General features: G+C 46.4%; 1 long non-coding RNA gene across 1 annotated transcript; it reads left to right on the top strand.

Moving 5' to 3' along the window:
- Nucleotides 1-3,176: 3,176 nt before the first annotated feature.
- On the top strand, nt 3,177-17,857 carry LOC105740388. The gene is made up of 4 exons (XR_001116417.1): nt 3,177-3,311; nt 3,676-3,860; nt 15,604-15,668; nt 17,698-17,857. It is a non-coding gene; the product is annotated as an uncharacterized LOC105740388 (long non-coding RNA).
- The last annotated feature ends 273 nt before the right edge of the window (nt 17,858-18,130 follow it).

Here is an 18,130-nt window from a genome sequence, read left to right as displayed (position 1 = left end):
TCCCAGCATTTTGGGAGGCTGAGGCAGGAGGATTGCTTGAGGCCAGGAGTTCAAGACCAGACTGGGCAACATGTCAAGACCTATCTCTATAAAGGATTTAAAAATTAACTGGGCATGGTGGTGTGTGCCTGTCATGTCATTTACTGGGGAGGCCAAGGTGGGAGAATGGCTTAGGAGTTCGAGGCTGCAGTGAGCTGTGATTGCACCACTGCACTCCAGCCTGAGTAGCAGAGCCAGACCCTGTCACTTAAAGAAATCAGGGCAGCCTATCCAACAAATGCTGCCTTTTCATAATTCTAATAACTGTAAAGTAAAATATTAGATTAACCAGTGCTCAGGGCTCACTATCTTGCCATTCCTGGTGTGGACTCCCCGTGAAAATGGACAGTGTGCCAAATTGGGGAAGGAGTGTGACCCTTTGTTTTTATTTTCTCTGGATGGAGCTGCCTAAATGCAGTTGACAGAAATGGAAATTTGTTCCCCTGAGAAATTTCACAGCCTCCTGACCTTTGTCACAGCCTGGCCCCGGAGGAGAAGAAGTCAAAGATGGGCTGTGTCAGGCTGCTGCATGCAGGGGTTCTGGGGGAAGCTTGTTGGGGGGGCAGGGGAATGCCGATGGACTCCAGCATTTTCTTTTAGAAACCGGGACTCACCTGCCATCCTCACACATGCTTTGGGGAACAGAGCGGCAGAGTGAACTATTAGGGCTCACTCTGCAGTAGATGCTACTTTATGCCCACAGTGACCCTGTGTGACAAGTATTTATGTGACTCTTTGTCGTTCTGCACACCCAGGATTTCTATTATTTTGGTACCAGAATCTCTGCTTTATCCTAGGATACTTCTCCTCCCCCCAGTACAGGTGGCATCAGAGGGATCGTGTCTTAGTTTGGGACTCCTACCACCTCTCTCCTAGGAAGCAGATCCTAAAACAACGACTTGAGTGCAAATTGTTTATTTGGGAGGCAATATCAGATACCAGGGTTGGGGAGAGAAGTGATACAGGGAAGGGCAGGAAGCTGATAAAATGTGTATCATCAAGCCCATTACCACTGTGGGCAAGTGTAATTTAATCCCGCTGAGGAGCTCAGGGTGACAGTATAGAGTATGCCCCTCAGGGTTCTCCCATTTGAGATGGGGAGTGGAGTATTCATATACCATGTACCGTCCTGTGAGTTATTGATTGAAGGCTGCTCCTGGGGATGCTGCTTCCTTAGAATTCTTTCTGTTGAGGATGTGGGCAAGAGCACCCTCACGCAAGGAAGCACAGATGGTGGAAGCTGGAAGTGGGGACTGCCCCCATGTGCAGGGGGCTGGTTGTGGGAGTCTCAGAGAGCAGTTTGCATCTGCTGCAAACCAGGGCATTGGCTCTGGGCTGGACCAATCAGGGGCTATCTCCCAGGAATTTGGATCATGAGCACAAAGACCTCAAATGGTTGGAGTTCATTAATGCCAAGGCAAACATCCCATATGTATTCCATTGGTTCCTGCCACTTAATACACCTTTCTCTTCCTCCACCTCCCCGAGCTTCCCTGCCCCTGCCTTTCTGGAGCCTGGTGTTTCAGCTTTTCCTTCCATTCTGTATTTTTTTTGTTTGTTTTGTTTTCTGATGGAGTCTTGCTCTGTCGCCCAGGCTGGAGTGCAGTGGCATGATCTCGGCTCACTGCAACCTCTGCCCCCCCGGGTTCAAGCAATTCATCTGCCTCAGCCTCCCTAGTGGTTGGGATTACAGGCATGTGCTACCACGCCCAGCTAATTTTTGTATTTTTCATAGAGATGGGGTTTTTTCATGTTGGCCAGGCTGGTGTCGAACTCCTGACCCCAAGTGATCCGCCTGCCTTGGCCTCCCAAAGTGCTGGGATTACAGGCGTAAGCCACTGTGCCAGGCCACCATTCTTTTTTTTATTCATCCAGTAAGTACTTACTGAGCACCTATTACATTTCCTGCCAATCCATTGCCTGCAACCAAAGGACGCTGGTGGATGCAACGTGGCTGCCTCTACACCCCAACACCTACCCCCAAGGGGAGAGTGGACTCATCCATAGTCAGGAAATTAGTAGAAATCTGTCCCGTGATGCTAGGGTGCACAAGACATCATACCTTCATTTTTATAAACAAGGGAAACCTGGCTCAGGCCTGCTCTGAGCTCAGCCCTGCCCTGTTGGCAAAAACACTAACCTTATTATAACAAACAATTCAGCTGGGTATGGTGGTTCACACCTGTAAACCCAGCACTTTGGGAGGCCGAGGCAGGCGGATCACCTAAGGTCAGGAGCACAAGACCAGCCTGCCCAGCATAGTGAAACCCCAACTCTGCTAAATAGACAAAAAAAAAAAAAAAAAAAAAGCCAGGCGTGGTGGCAGACACATGTAATCCCAGCTACTCGGGAGGCTGAGGCAGGAGAATCACTTGAACCCAGGAAGCAGAGGTTGCAGTGAGCCAAGATGCCATTGCCCAGGCACTCCAGCCTGGGCAACAAGAGCAAAACTCTGCCTCAAAAAAACAAAGACCAAAAAACAGAATTCATTGGAGAGCCACTCAGAGTTCTGTGTGGTGTTACGACACCATGCACACCCAGCATGTTTCACAGGGGGCTGTAATTGCCTGTTTAGTTATCCACTTCTCTGGCCAGGCTGCGAGCTTGGGGAGCAGGGGCCAGGTGGGTCTTGCTCGTTTCTGTCTTCCGAGCCATGCTTGGCACATAGTAGGTCCTTTATAACTATTTAATGGATGGATGAAAGAATACTTGGATTTGGAGTGAAGCTCTGTGTTTTTCCCTGCTCTGTGACTGCACATAAATTTGGAGCAGAGAAGCCTTTTTGTTTTACCCTGCTCTGTGACTGCGGATAAATCCCTCTCCTCTCTGGGCCTGTTTCCTTGCTTCTGGAACAAGCACGTTGAACTTGATGATCTCTTAGATCCCCTCCAGTTCAACATTCTCTCCGTATTCAGGGGATGGGAGAGGGTTGCACTTACTGCCTTCTTATTATAGGGCAGGGTCATGTGACTAGTCCTATCCAGCGAGTTGCGAGTGGAAATAATAGATGTCACCTCCAGGCTAGAGCGTTGCATTGCTGATGCAAGATGCTCCAGAACTCTTTCCCTCTGTCATGGGCCATGGCAACCACTAATGTTGCAGGTGGTGGCTGAATCTTGCAAGCAGGGACTTGGAGCAGATGTCCCAGCTGAATGGAGCATAAACAAGAAGTAAACCCTGGTTGTTATAAGTCACTGACTTTTGGGGATTGTCATTGCAGCATAATGTGGCCTATCCTACCTGGTGCAGTTACTCTGGGTGGTGTGTGAATGGTGGGTGTTAAGGGCAAGAATGGAAGCAAGGAGAGCTTGGAGGAGGTTATTTCATTCCTATGGGTGAGAGATTGAGAGTAATAGCCTGATGCCGTTACTCTGGGTGCTTGGGCAAGGGTAGTAGTGGTGGAGGTGGTGAGAAAGAAATGGATTCAATTACATTTTGGAGCTAAAGAGGCCATCACTTGATAATGAATATAAGGAATAAGAGAAAGAAAAATCTATGCTAAGGGTCCCTGTCACTCACCACTTGAAGAGCTTTCAGATCATGAGTTGGGCTGAAAGCTCCTCATACAATCTGATATTAGATAATAAATTCTGCTTGTCTTTGCTCAAGAAATGGATCTCTACTTTCATTTTTCAGGGCTAAAGAAGTTCCTGCAAGAGAAGAGTGGGGCCTGGGTCTGCCTTTCCCATTGCCAAGGTGCCTTCTGCTGGCAGCATCATCCATTATGACTGACCATGGCAAATGCCGGTCAGCTGGCCTCACAGCAGGTGTTAGGAAAATAGTCTTTGGCTTGATTATACTATCTGGCTTTCCCCAAGGAGGTAAGAAAATAGACCTATATCCCTCTGGCTTTGTGCTTCAAGCTCTCTCACCTGACTTGTGTATGTCATAGCTCAATCAGAAGATGGCTTTTTAGAATAGCTGCTGCGAAAATGGGTTAGCCAGGGAAAGTCTTATTAGAAGGAGAATTGTGTCAGGAGAGAAGAAAGAGAAATGCAATTTAGTGTTGTATGTTCTCATTAAAATAATCATGCATCTTTGAAAGGAAACAGCATCATTTAGATGGGACAAAGGGGTGGTAAACCTGGCAATTATCCTGGCGGCCAGGGGCAAAGGTCATATGGCAAAGGTCAGGTCACCTTTGGGTTTGTGGTTTGCTACTTTCACTGGCTGCCTTTCTCTTTAGAGCTGAGAAGCTGGGTGAAGGTATCCATTCCAGGGGACTGTGTCTTAGCATTTTGTCCCCAGTGTGCCAACCTGTGCTGTCCAGTGTGGTAGCCACTAGCAACATGGGGCTATTTACATTCAAATTAATTACAATTAAATAAAATGAAAAATTCAGTCTCAGTTGCACCAGCTGCATTTTAAGTCCTCAGTAGCCCCATGTGGCTAGTGGCTGTCACAATGAACAGTATAGATATAGAATATTTCCGTCATCACAGTAAGTTCTGTAGGACAAGCTGGTGTAGACTATAGGGTGGAGGGACTTAAAATGGAAGACATTCAAACAAGAAAAGTGGGGAGAATCATTATCAGCTCTAGTTTAAGGAGCCCATGTGCTTCTCACCTCTGTCTCTCGCTAACTGGCATACCTGGGCCTTAGAACCCAGATCTTATTTAATCCTAGAGCCACCCCCTCCTCCCTTAATCTCTCTGCAATGTGGAATCCCAGAGGCTACTATGAAGTGGCTCGTTTTGCTAAATATGTATTTACCCAGCAACTTCTACAATCATCACTGGAGGGATGCTTTCCCAGCTGCATAGGCAGCGTTAATTCCAGGCGATGCCGACCTGCCTAGGGCAACCACGTGAGGTAAGTGTGGAGGGATGGGGAGGACACTCAGGGGACCTGCTGGAGTGGCAAGAGAGTGAGGCCAGAGAGACCTGGGGGTGGGGAAAACTGGCTCTGCAACTTAGCACCTCATTGGCCCCCACATTGTCTCTTCTTGCCCTGATAATCCCTCTCTGAAGCTAGGAAGTTCCTTTAAAATACAAATCAGGGCCAGGCATGATGGCTCACACCTGTAATCTCAGCACTTTGGGAAGCCGAGGCGGGTAGATTGCTTGAATTCAGGAGTTCGAGACCAGCCTGGCCAACATAGTGAAACCCTGACTCTACTAAAAATACAAAAATTAGCTGGGCATGGTACCACACCTTTGCAATTAATCCCAGCTACTCAGGTGGCTGAGGAAGGAGAATCGCTTGAACCTGGGAGGTGGAGGTTGCAGCGAGCTGAGATCACGCCACTGCACTCCAGCCTGGGTGACAGAGCAAGACTTCATCTCAAAACAAACAAACCCCCAAAAAACCCAAATCAGATCATGTCATTTCCATGCACAAATCATGACCATGATTTCCCATTGATTTGGAATAAAATCCAAATTCTACCAAGACATATAAATGCTCACAGACTGGGTTCATCCTCTGCTCCCCAATATTATCTTTCACCACAACCTTGTGTTTGTACGTTCACGGCTCTCATCCTGCCAGGAATGATTTCCTTGTTTGTTTTCCTGGTTCTTGCCCATAGCGCATCCTGGATTTAAAATTCCTGCTTATTTTATTCCTCACTAGGGGAAGGACATGCTTATTTTATTCCTCACTATATGCCCAGTGTCTGGCACAGTCCCCAGAGACACAGTCCATACTTGTAGAATAAAAGAAGTAATGACCTTGTGCATGATGCTTGACTTCTTGGAACCTCAGTTTTCTCATCTATGAAATGGGGATATATTAGGATGATTTTGTAAGGTTATTATAAGGTAGAAACAGAGTTATAAGAAGTGCATTGTGCATAGTAGACATTCAAATTAGCAGTTACTATGATCATTATTGTAAAGTTGCAAGTTCAATACAGATCACTTTCTTTTCCTCCGAAGCCATTTCAAAATAAGTTGTCAAATCGATGCCCTGTCACCCCTGAATACAATAGAGTCTATTTCCTTAAAATAAGGACATGCTCTTAGTGATCACGGTAAAACTATTAGGTCAGGACATGAACCCTGCAACATTACTCCCATCTAATCCTCAGACCCCATTCACAGGTTCCTGTTTGTGCCAATAACGTCCTTTGCAGTGAAAGGATCCAGTTCAGCATCTACTGTTGGGTTTAGCTGTCCTGTCTCTTGGATCTCCTCCAGTCTGGAGTGTTCCTCAGTCTCTCTTGGACTCTCATGACGCTTTTCGAGGGGACAGCCAGCATTTTGTGGAATGTCACTCTGTGTGGGTGTGTCTGATGCTCCCTGGTGAATAGATTCAGGTCATGCATCTTGGGCAGGAATAGCATGTGAAAGATGTGGCGTCCTTCTCATGGAACCCTGTTGGATGGCATGTGATTAGTGCTGGCATTCACTCTGGTCACTTCATTGGGGGGCCCTCCCCACAGGGGACTTCTCTCCACTCTAAAATTACTCTTTCTGTCTTCGCAGTATTTTTTTTGGGGAGGGTCTTTGAAATTATGTAAATATCCTATTCGCTATCAAACATTTACTTCATTCATTTATTTATATTAGTATGAACTCATTCCATGCTAGTTTTTTGAGTGGGCTGTAATTCATTACTATTCTCGTTTATTTTGATGTTCAAATCACCTCATTTTTGACTGGTGAGAGCCACTTCAAGCTGGCGTCTGTGTCCCTTGTTGTGACCCCTATGATACTTTGAATGTTTTCTTTCTTTCTGGCACAAGATATTCTAGTTATCTTGTTTTTTCTCGGAGCCAGCCCCGGAATCAGCCATTTCTCTGAAGTACTTTGATTCAATTTAGTGGAGAATATCTGGAAACAAAGATATTGGTGTAAAGTATGTTTATAGCTATTAGGGCAGCACTGCTTCCAGGTCCTCTTAGTGTGCAAATCTAGGGGGTACATGTGTGTGTGCGCACATGTATGTGTATGTGGATATACACATGTACAAACATGTTTACATCTATATGTATTAGATTTTTTCTCCATATTGGAAACCAGAAAGTCACGTTGATACACCTCTGACTCCAGTCCATCACCATAGAGCTCATTCTGGTTCTCTTCCTTTCCACATTTGTGACTCCTTTCTCTGACAGTGAGAAATCCATTTATACAGCCGTGAGAAATCCATTTATACGGCCGGGCGCGGTGGCTCACGCCTATAATCCCAGAACTTTGGGAGGCCGAGGCGGGCGGGTCATGAGCTCAGGAGATCGAGACCATCCTGGCCAACACAGTGAAACCCCGTCTCTACTAAAAATAAAAATACAAAAAATTAGCTGGGCGTGGTGGTGGGCGCCTGTAGTCCCAGGTACTTGGGAGGCTGAGGCAGGAGAATGGCTTGAACCCGGGAGGCAGAGCTTGCAGTGAGCTGAGATTGCACCACTGCACTCCAGCCTGGGCGACAGAGCAAGACTCCATCTCAAAAAAAAAAAAAAAAGAAAAAAGAAATCCATTTATACTTAGTGGTCAATGTAACTATTCTCCTGTTTCAGCTGCCACCCCTGCCATGCATGGACAGCCTTGTCACCCTACCTGTGCACTCTCATCCCATCTTGGCTGCACCCAGCATGGGCTCTGATGACTGTTATTATTGTTATTGTTGTTGTTATTTTCATCCTTGGTGGGTTGGTGGGGCAGTGGAGTGGATGGGGTGCTTATGTCATTTAGGTCACCTGCCCTTATTTGGCCAAAGGGACCAGGCCTGGAGGCTAGCAGGTGCATTTTTTTTTTAATATTCATAGAATGCTTCTACGCAGTCCCTCTAAGAGGTCAAAGCAATTTAAAAAATCCTTGATAATTATCCAACATTCCAAAATTGATGGCTGATTCCAAGTGCTGTGTGTTTTATTCTTTCACCTCCTCCGCAGAAATCAAAGGGAGGAAAAGTAAGTAGCAGCTGAAATGATCCCCCACTCACTTTCTATAAAGAGGAAAATTAGCTGCTCTAATAATCATGAATATTAATGTATAGCCAATTTCACTCAATTAAAATGATGATCTATAATTTTGCCTCGGAGCTTTATGGAGACCATTTCAATGACTACTGAGTAGAAGTTGGATGCTTTTTAAAGTTCATGGGTTTGGCTTAACTCTCCCATCCCCATCACTGGCTTCCATGTAGGATGGACCTCATTTCCTTCCTTGACCAAATTTCTCAGCTTTTAGAGAATGCATTCTTTCTATTTTTAGGGTCCAGGATCTATCATTGCCATGGTGAATTTATGAGATCTCGCACAGCTCACATTCATTCCCATCTTCTTGAACACTGCTCCTCGCACCTCTCTGATCCACAGGGTCCCTGGGATGTGTACCCACTGGCCACATGTGTTCAGTGAGGTCCCACTTTCCCTATTCATAGCAAATTAGCTAAAGGAGAAACACCTCCCCATGTAGAGTCTTTATCCTGGGAATTTGGGATTGGGACTAAGAAGGATTAATGCCAGAGGGATCCTTCCCTTCCCTTCCCTTCCCTTCCCTTCCCTTCCCTTCCCTTCCCTTCCCTTCCCGTCCCGTCCCGTCCCGTCCCGTCCCGTCCCGTCCCTCCCTCCCTCCTCCCTCCCCTCCCCTCCCCTCCCCTTCCCTTCCCTCCCCTCGCCCTCACCTCCCGTCCCCTCCCCTCCCCTCCCTCCCCTCCCCTCCCTCCCTCCCGTCCCCTCCCGTCCTCTCCACTCCTCTCCGCTCCCCTCCCCGCTTCTCCCCTCTGCAGCACAGTCCCCGCCTTTTATACTTTGTCTTCTGTAGAAGTTGAGGATATGGTGTAGCTACTGACTTCACTTTTTCTCCTGCTCCTGGCTCAACCTTTAACTTTTCAGGGAGCTTTCCATGGTCCTGAAGTTAGTTCTAGGGCTCTGCAAAAGAATTTCCTTATTGGCATCTTTTGGGTGGTTCCTTTTCAAAGGCAGATCACATAGAGTGCAAGGTCACCACCTCCTACCTTGAAGTTCTCCCAGCCTTTCCTCTTCTTGGTGGAAAAAGAATACCCATTTCTTGTTTCCATACCAAGTTGCTAGTGCACCAGTTTCCATGACAACAGAGAGCGGGGAGTTAAAGGCCAGCCTCTCATTTATAGCAGAATTGAAAGCTACCCTCTTGGAGAGTGAATAATGATCTCAGGAGGGTCCTGGAAATTGAAAACCATTGGTTTTTTATTTATCCATCCGCATAGTATGAGGCTCTGAGGGAGAAAATATGGGGGTGGCGGGGGAGTTTCTGTAAGGGCTTTTCATGGGGAGAAGGGTATGCAGTAATGATGTTGGCAATAGCAATGATAACACCTCACAGGGTCTCCACATTTTAAAATCTGTGGCAGCCACTTTAGACCCTCAGTATAGCCTGTGGATTTGATACAGGAAGAAACTGGGACTTCAAGTGAAGAAGTGGTATGTGTGCCCGTTTCATGCTGTCTTTTTAGTGTCTGGAGCATCTCACTGCCTGACTGGGACTTCCCCAGCAGTACTTAAGCAGTGACTCTCCTCCTCATCAAAAGGTACTGGTCCCCTGTCCCATTCCTTCCCATCCCTGATAACAATGGCACCCCTGAGAAGCCTGTCTTAGCTAGAAAGCAATAGTGAATTGAAGGGTTACTCTCTCAGGCCAAGTTTCCTGGTGACTCCAGTGGCTAAAGAGCTGACACTTTGTCTGATTAGAGTTTGGTTGTGGGTGCTTTCCCACAGTCTGCTTACACAAAGGGCTCCTTTTTTTCATTGACATTGGGGCAGTAGTTTTATGCTCTATATATCCTCAGGACAATCCTAGGAGGCAGGTACTATTATTATCCACATTTTACAGTTGAAGATATGACTCAGAGAGGCCATGTTACTTGTCAAAGTTCACACTGCTAGGAATGCCAGAACTGTGATTGGAGCCCAAGTCACCTGACACTTCGGTAGACATGAGTATCAACTCCAACAAGAGCCAGAATAAGCCCCCCAAGGTACTCAGCTTGCTTGAAGTCCAAGGACACTTCTGAGACTTAGTTAGGGTTAATTTCAAAGTTGTTTCCTTAATTGGGAGGGTTTGGATTGTAGAAAGGCTCATGGGGAGAAGGGCTTTGGGTTGGGTTCATTTAGGAACAGTTGCCCAGCACAGGGTGAAACGCAGCTGGCTGGGCAATAAATGTAGAAGCTTCGCAGTCACAGAAAAAATCCCTCAGTTTCATGCTTTTCCATTCTGGGAGGGCCTGGTAGCATCTTTAGACTTGTCTCCTCATATACTAGAGGGCTGGGTGGCAATGTCAGTTTGCAATTTTATGTTTCAGAGACCCAGAGGTGTGATCTGGGTAAATAATTAGGGTCATGCTATCATAAGAGGTTAGGATTATCAAGTCTCAGAGCTAAATAGGATCTTAGAAATAGCCAAGTCCAATGTATCCCAAGGTTTTATTGTGTATACCACCAGGGATACATAAGATGATTTAGATGTTGTATTAGTTAGGATAAGCTTATGAATGCAGTAACAAGCAAACCCAGAAGTGTCTGTGATTTTAGACAATCAAGCTTTGTTTCTCTTACATAAATTCTGATGGGAGTCAGTCAACCCTGTATGGTGGTGGTCCCCCATGCAATTACTCAGGGACTCATGCTACTTTGATTTTTGTGATGCTGCCACCCCATATGTAGCTTCTAGGTCATGAAGGCACAGAAGAGAGCTAGTAGGCTGCACATGTTGCCAAAAACATGACCACAGATGCAGAGGTTAAAAATCTTTGCTCTATGATTGGCTTGTTTAGCTTTCATTTTTGATTGGGTTATAAAATATAAACATTTGTGAGATTTAGAAGATTAAGATCATTTTGATAGTATTATTTACAGACTTTAAATATATGGCTATCACATGTCTGTGCAGGGGAATAAGTACTACATAAAATAGCTTAAATAGTTTGCATCAGTTAAAAAAAAAAATCTTTGCTCTAAATAAGAACTGACTTGGCTGGGTGCAGTGGGCGGTGGCTCACGCCTGTAATCCTAGTGCTTCGGGAGGCCAAGGCAGGTGGATCACTTGAGGTCAGGAGTTTGAGACCAGCCTGGCCAACATGGTGAAACCCCGACTCTACTAAAAATACAAAAATTAGCCAGGTGTGGTGGCACATGCCTGTAATCCCAGCTACTGGGGAGGCTGAGGCAGGAGAATCGCTTGAACCTGGGAGGCAGAGGTTGCAGTGAGCTGAGATTGCACCACTGCACTCCAGCCTGGGCAACAGAGCAAGATTCCATCTAAAAAAAACCCAAAAAACAAAAGGAATTGACTTGCAAGAAGGAAAGAGGAGGGAATTTACCAGCTAGGGGCTTGGAACCACCCACCTCATTTGGTAGTATATCATAATTACAGATTTTACTTCCCCTGAGTAGAATCGAAGACCACCTCCAAGATTTGATTTTTTGTCAGCAGGGGAGAAGGTGCCTCGACATTCAGAGGCAGGGAAGATGAGGCATCACTCTGTCCAGTAGAGGGGAGGGAAGCAGATCTTGTAGTGAACTCCCAAAAGGCAACTTGAAAGGGAAACTGATCTCATCCATCTGAAAGATGTAGCCAAAGGCAGAAACACAAATGCATATACAAAGACACACAGATACACTGAGGCAGACACACAAAGACATTCCAATGTGTACACACACACATCCAAGCACACACAGGCTCACCCACAAAGATACAGCAACACTCACTTGCTCTGCATGTGTGATTCATCTCCCCAAGGCTAGGAGGAGATGTTGAAAGGACCCGGGGGTCCCATGGGGACCATGAACGAGGCCTGTAGTGTATAAATCTGGGGTCAGCAGCAGAATGGGCTCAACCACCCCCATTTCTTTCTCTCTGGTGCCCTATAAATATCTCCTGGTTCCTGCCCCACCTCCCAGCAGCAATCCTTACTGCCATCTCTCCCAGCTTGTTAGATTTAGGTGCTGGAGTGATTTGTTTCTTTTCTCCAAATCAGCAGAAGCTGCCTGACAGGGGCAAATTCACCATTCAGGGATCCTGCAGAATCAATATTCCTTTCTCCTTCACTGAGAGGGAAAGTGGGATTTTTAGGGAATCAGCCATGGTTGGTTTGACTTGATCCCTTTGGCCTTGTAGAGCAAGAGAAAGGGATTTCTGACACAGGGTAGGACTGACCCCAGTCCTCAGTTCAGTGTGGACTGCTGAGCCTCTGCTGTGGCTACCCTTGCACCCAGGGCCTTGGGTCCTGGGGTCAAGAAAATTAAGGCAGAAACCAGTTGGTAGACTTCTTGGAGACTTCACTCATTCTATGGCATCCTTGGTGCCAGGAGGTCTCCAGTGTCATGGTCAAGAGCATCAGCTCTGCACTCAGCCTGTCTGGGTCTAAATCTCAGCTCAGCTGGTAAGAGGCTCTATGACCTTGAGCTCATTACGGAATTTCTCTGAGCCTCAGTTTCCCCATCTTTCAAATGGGACTCTCATGGATACACGGCATGTAAAATATTTTAGTACATGGTCACACCCTGGGAGACAGAGTTGCAGAAGTCATGGCTGCAAGAGTCAGGTAAGAGACACAAACCTGACTCAAAGAGGAACATTCATGAAGATTTCACAGCTGCAAAGAGAAAATGACTGCCAGGTCCCCACTTACCTTGTTAGAGGCCCTGGCTGTTCTGAATATGCCATAGCCAGACTCAATGGGGGCCCACACTGAACTACAAACAACACTGGCTGTGGTGTGTTGATGGAGGGGTGAGACTGGCCTCAGGGCCTGCTGACTGTTCCTTGGGTGTCTGGGGCCTGGGCATGGATGTTACCTTAAGGAGCACACACCGGTCTCCCTTCCTCCACACCACCCCATCCTCCCTGCCTTTCTTCTCGGAGACTCATTGAGCACCTACTTTATTCCACGTGCTTGAACAAAGTAAACCTGGCCTCTGCCCTGATGGTGTGTGCCTCGTAGTCTGGGAAGATAGACAATCAACAAATAAGCAGAAAGGTGAGCAAGATGATTCCTGATCGTGGTAAGGCCTCTCCAAAGAGGCGACATCTGAGTTGAGAGGGAAGGAGAAGAAGCAGCTGGCTGTGCAGACACCTGCAGCCCATTTCCACAGCGAGTGGCAATGGCAATGCAAAGGCTGTGGAAAGCAGGAGAGAGCTGGGAGTTTTGGTGTTTTCGTTGTTGCTATTTTGGGACAGGGTCTCACTCTGTCAGCCAAACTGGAGTGCAGTGGCACAATCAGCTCACTGGAACCTCGAACTCCTGAGCTCAGGTGATACTCCCACCTCAGCCTTCTGAGTAGCTGGGCCACAGATGCATGCCACCACACCTGGCTCATTAAAAAAATTTTTTTTTAGAGATGGGGTCTTATTATGTTGCCCACGCTGCTCTTGAACTCCTGGCCTCAAGCGATTCTCCCGCCTTGGCCTCCCAAAGTGCTGGGATCCTAGCTGTGTCCAGCCCAGAGTCTTAAGTTTCACAGCGACAGAAAGAGGAACAGGGTAAGTGAAGGAGAGGGGTTGCTGCAGGAGATGAGGTTGGAAGTGTGAAGAGATCGTGTCCTGCCTCATCGCCCAGGGTGAGAAATGGAGGTTTTATTTTAAGTGCAGCCAGAAGTCATTTGCTAGAGGCTCCAAGCTGGGGAGAAAGACATAATCCAGTTTATATTTTAAGAGTAAGGCTCCAGCTGCTACATGAAAAGACCTGTGGAGGGGCAAGATGGGAGCTGGGAAGGCAGAGAGGAGGTGGCTGCAGGAATCCTGGTGCCTTGGACAGAGGTGACCAGAGTAGAAAGGAAAAACTGAATTCTCAATAGAGTTTGAAGGAAGAGCCAACAGGACTTGCTGACAGATTGAATTGGACTGGGTTAAGGGTGACAGATTTGAACTTGTCTGTCTCAGTTTAGGCCTGATTCTATTTTCATATTAACCTTCTTGTGATGATTAATAGGATCGCTCCTTGGGATTCTGGAGGGCAGGTGGAATGAACTGCAATGGAGACTCACTCCTTCCTCGACTCACAATAAAGGGATGTCAGAGAGCTGGGTTGTAACCCCTTCTCTGCTACCAACTTGATGAGTGGTGTCAGCTAAATCACACACCCCCGCCCCCCATCCTGGCTCCAGTGTCCTCACTATGAAATGTACATGGTGTTGGTGTCTTCGCAGAAGGAAGGGCTGAGGAGAGCTGGACTCAATGCATCATAAATGTTCAGAGAGTAGAAAGCAGTGACAAAGAAGTGCATGTGGTAGGGTTGTATTGGGAAGGGTCTCTTTGCTGCCTAATCATTCCCCTCCCCTCTCTCTCCTCCTTTCCCCTCCCCTCCCTTCCTCTGTCTTTCCCTTCCCTTCCTCTCCTCCCCTCCCCTCCGCTCCCCTTTCCTTCCCTCCCCTTCCTTCCCCTCCTCTGCTCTCCCCCTGCCTTTCTTCGCCCACCTTGGTTCTAAGGACCCTTCTCTCCTTCGCCAGATGGTGCCGACACAGAGCCAAAGATGAAAGCACGCGGATGCATTCTGCCCACTCCCGATCCCTGGTCTCTGAGAAGTGATGAGACTGGGGCTGGGGAAAAAGGAGGTTGATCTGGAAGACCATTCTGAGCAGGGAAGGATGGTGTGGAGGCCTTTGGGAAGTGGGAGGGGAATGGGGAGGGCTTCCATGGTGAGCACAGAGGAGAAGGGCCAGGGACTGAGCAGTGAGCTGCCCTGGAGGGCACCTGGCTTCTGACCCATCATTTGTGAACAAACCACCATCCAACCATCCTGCCAACTCTCCAGCCCCATGAAGAGAAGGGGGAGGGGCTTGGACACCTGGTAGGGAGAGGGAGAGAAGGGGTAATCTTGTTCCCTAACCAGTGGGGAACTGATCAGGGCCACTGGGAATTTTCCCATGAGCTGGGGCAGAAAGGGACCCTCTGTCACTGTTAGATGTCTATACCCAGTTGTCCCACCTGGGGAGTCGTTTCTTTATACATCCATGAAAGTACAGTGATGTCCAAGGATGTTTAATGAGTCTCCCCAAATAGGATGTTAGGAGACATCCTGTCTATCAGTCTGAGACTTGTTGAATAAATTACATTATAGCCATACTGTGGAATATCACACAGCTATGAAAAAGGACAAGCTCAATCTCTGTGTCACCCTGAAGGGAGATTCTTAATACACAACGAAGTGAAAAAGATGAGTTGTAGAAGCATGTGTATAGTTTCTCTCTCTCTGTCTCTCTCTCTCTCTCTCTCTCTCTATATATATATATATATATATAATTTTTTTTTTTTGGTAAGTAAAAAAAGACATAGAGGGCCAGGTGTGGTGGCTCATGCCTGTAGTCCTAGCACTTTGGGAGGCTGAGGTGGGCAGATCACTTGAGCCCAGGAGTTTGAGATCAGCTTGGGCACCATGATGAAACCCTGTTTCTACAAAAAATACAAAAATTAGCCAGTCTCATAATCAAGTCTCAAATAAATAGATGAACATTTTTTTAAAAAGGCATAGAGAAGGGAACTCTACAACAATCTATTAACATTGCTAACTACAAGGGGTTAGAGTTAGAATGCAGTGGGGGAGATTATTGATTTTTTACTTTACTTTGTTGTTTAGCATATTGCAAGGCATGTGTTACTTGCATAATTAAGAAAAGCTAATACACATTTTTATAAAAATTCAAGGTGTCCTCAGATTTGTTCAAGCCCAAAAGAATCTTATACCTGAACCCCCCAGTCCCTAGCCCCTGGTAAGTATTTGCAAAAAATGTTGGATGAATGATGAAAAGAGGAAGAATGAAATGTTTAGCTCAATATCTCATTTCTTGGATGGTTTGTAAAGCTTTCAACAAAACAGGAGCCTTGAGGCAGTTGGTCATTAATGAATAACTAATCATCAGAGGTCTGGATTGAATATTAAAGCAGTCCACCGTGCCCCTTGTTAAACATGGTCCCTGCTGCAGCTAGTCTAAGTCCAGGCTCATATTCTAGCTGACAGCTTGGAGAGGAGTGATCGTCATATTTCCTCATGTAACCATCCTCATTTTTAGGGTTGACAGTTCTGCTGCTGCAATGACAGGGAGGTGGGTGGGTGAGTCCTTTGGGTGTTGCTGGGATGTTGAGTCCTGGGGTTGTGACTGGGGAGAGTGATGTCACCCTTGATAATTTCTGAAGACTCAGGCAGAGCGGCTCACTATGATAAAAACCTCTTATAGGTAGGTTTTTCTTTCTTTTTAGTAAACACGTTGCTCATCACTCTTCGACAGCTCTGACCTTGGCTGCAGAGCGGGTGCTGGGTGTTTGGAGAGGGGCATGCATGGAGGTCCTTCTTATCCCATGTCTCATCTGATTTTTCTTCAGTCTCCTCCTCCTCACTTTCAGAGCAGAGAGTCCTCATGCACCACTGGGACTCTCCATGCCCTTCCCTGTCTGTCTGTGTCTTGCTGAGGCAGGCAGACTCCTCGCTCTCCAAAGTGACATTTCATTTTCAGATTCCCTGTTCACGTTTCCATTTTGCAAGTGACAGACCAGTGTGTTATTCCTCTTAAGTAATATAGCAGGAGCCTCTGGGAATGAAATGTTTAGCCAAATGACTGACTCTAACGGAGAATTTTCAGGTATTTTGGTAGGCCAAGGGATAGAATAATTTAGGGATAGAATAATTTAGGGCTAGGTCGAAGTTCCTATTGCTAAATAACGTTCCCCACCCTCCACTCCCCCGACTTTTTTTTTTGGAGACAGAGTCTCACTCTGTCACCCAGGCTGGAGTGCAGTGGTATGATCAGAGCTTACTGTAGGCTTGACCTCCCAGGCTCAGGTCATCCTCCCACCTCAGCCTCCCAGGTAGCTGGGACCACAGATGTGCACCGTCATGCCTAGCTTTTTTTTTTTTTTTTGTATTTTTTGTAGAGACAGGGTCTCACCATGTTGCCCAGGCTGGTCTTGAACTTCTGGGCTCAAGCAATCTCCCCAGTTTGGCCCCCCAAAGTGCTGGGATTACAGGTGTGAGCCACTCTGCCCGACCCATTTTTCCCCTTTTTATAAAAGCGATATGTGTTCAATTCATACCACTTGCAAAACGCAGAAAGACACAGAAAATCGAACAACACATTCCTCCATAATCCTTTTAGTCAAAATGACTCATCACAACAGATAGACACACAGTGTAAATACATATTTACAAAAAATATACTTTGTATATTCTTCTGTAGCCAGTTCTTTTCACTTAGCAGTATCTTGTGAGTATAGTCCCATAACTATAAATATTCATCTATACTGTGAGTTTTTTTCCAGTTGGAAAAATTTCAAACAACACAAAACGTAAAAAACAATAAGGATCTCTATTATCACAATCCTCAGGGATAACCATTATCACTTTAAAAATATTCTCTTGCCTTTTATTTCTATGCATGTGCACACTAGAATCTAATCCCTATACAGATGCTCCTCGATTTACAATATGGATGTGACCCCATTGTGAGTCAAGGAATGTACTGAATGCCTATTGCTTTCTCACCATCATAAAATGAAAAAATCAAAGCATCATAAGTTGGGGACTGTCTGTAGTGTCCTGACTTGCTTTACCTACCCTTGTGTCCTCAGCACCTTGAAGAAGGTCTGGCATGTAGCGAATGCTTGGTAAATATTGTTAAATGAATGCAAAATTATAAATGCATATTTAGTAGGGTTACTGGAATAGAATCTGCTTCTATATTTTTCCCCCAAAGCTTGTAAAACCCTCATTTAAAATGTTACATGTATTTTCTGCTTTCTGGGAAGGGGACTGGAGTTTACCTTTGAGCAGGGCCATCCCTTGATTCTGGGTGTGAGCACTTGGTGAGAAGAAAATAAGCAAAATAACTATCCACGGTTCTTGGGGATGCCCTGAAAGCTCAAATACTGAAGCTGCAGATGGAGCAGTTAAGTATTCTAAAGGGAACCTAAAGCAAACTGTGTGTGTTGGTAGAACATGCCCCTGCAGGGTTGGAGCAAAATCTGTTTCTAAACTTAGAGTTTGGCTGCCCCAGGCCTGAACGCACTTGTTTGCTCTTGGGAGACAGGGTGTGCATTCTCATCCAAGCATTTGCTTGCTGGAGTTGAGGATTGAGGACCAGATGGTGGCAGAAGGGATATGCAGACTTGCTCTTGCTCTCACCTGAGGCTGGAGAGAAGTGCCACGTCTGGTAAGGGGTACCCTGCTCTCCAAGGTTGG

Source organism: Nomascus leucogenys, chromosome 10 (genome assembly GCF_006542625.1).
Source record: "Nomascus leucogenys isolate Asia chromosome 10, Asia_NLE_v1, whole genome shotgun sequence".
Lineage (NCBI taxonomy): Eukaryota > Metazoa > Chordata > Mammalia > Primates > Hylobatidae > Nomascus > Nomascus leucogenys.
The sequence above is the reverse complement of the archived record's forward strand: the minus strand, read 5'-3'. Positions and strand labels throughout refer to the sequence as shown.